This window comes from Wolffia australiana, chromosome 3 (genome assembly GCF_029677425.1).
Source record: "Wolffia australiana isolate 7733 chromosome 3, ASM2967742v1".
In the NCBI taxonomy this organism is placed as follows: domain Eukaryota; kingdom Viridiplantae; phylum Streptophyta; class Magnoliopsida; order Alismatales; family Araceae; genus Wolffia; species Wolffia australiana.
The window spans coordinates 14,154,337-14,155,437 of NC_135837.1; positions in this window are offsets into that span (position 1 = coordinate 14,154,337).

Sequence of the window (1,101 nt, forward strand, 5' to 3'; positions counted from 1 at the left end):
ATCTATGAATTTAAATTATTTGAGATAAATCTTAGTGAGTTTAATATTTTTATCTTATATAAGGAGGAATCATTATTTTGTTTGATTGGGAAAGTTTAGATATTTATATATTTTCAACTGATTTGATTTTCATATATTATGAATAATTTAAATTTTATTATATTATTTGAAGTTAAGAGTGGAGATTGAGGTTGAGTGGATGCCTTTATTGGAATATTTTAAATTTGGACGCTCTAAATTGTCTATATTATTGAGATTTGAGACAAATCAAAAGAATGTTGTCATAAACTTATCATGTGTGCATATATTTGAAGTTATGGTATCATTGTATTTTTATTGATAACTTTAAAAGAAGACTAATAAATCTTGTGGATAGCACGGGGATAGAGTGGGAGAGAGAGAATATAACTTAATTTAGGGAAGCTTCAGTGACAAGGGAAAAGAAGAAATCTTCTTTGGTCGATTATTGGAATTCTTATTTATCAATTTCATTGAGTGATTCACGAACTGAAAACTTACTGGTTCAAGCCAAAACCCTAAAGGATCAACAATGTGTAGCAACTTCACAAATTCTTAACATACAGATTTTCATGGTGTTGAAGTTTCAAATGGTTCACATATAATATCATCTATCACCTAATAAATGAAGCAAGGGACACACACTTGTAATATATGCTAGAAAACGGATGTCTAGTAAAATTTAATGGCTCATATTTGTGTCTTTTTGAGGTTATGGGGTGTTATGGCACAACCACATGTCATGTAACCCATGATATAACTTAAGTTTAAGTTGAATCAGCCCTGGCTAAGTCAACCCAGATGAGTCATTTCACCCCCTTGTGTGATCTGTGATCCATTCCCCTCAGCCACCACGTTTTTTTCCTCGTAATTCGTTTGACCCACTCCCATCAGCCTGGTATGCCCCCTCAGCCACCCAATCCATATATCTGATTAGCCCATAAATTTTGAAATAAATAGAAATAAGGATGAGATTGTTTCATTCATGGATAAGTAGCATGGTTGAAGTGATGTAAGGAAGGGCACTGTGAAAGTGTGAAGAGACTAAATATAGGTAAAAAGGGAAAATAAAATGGCTTATGG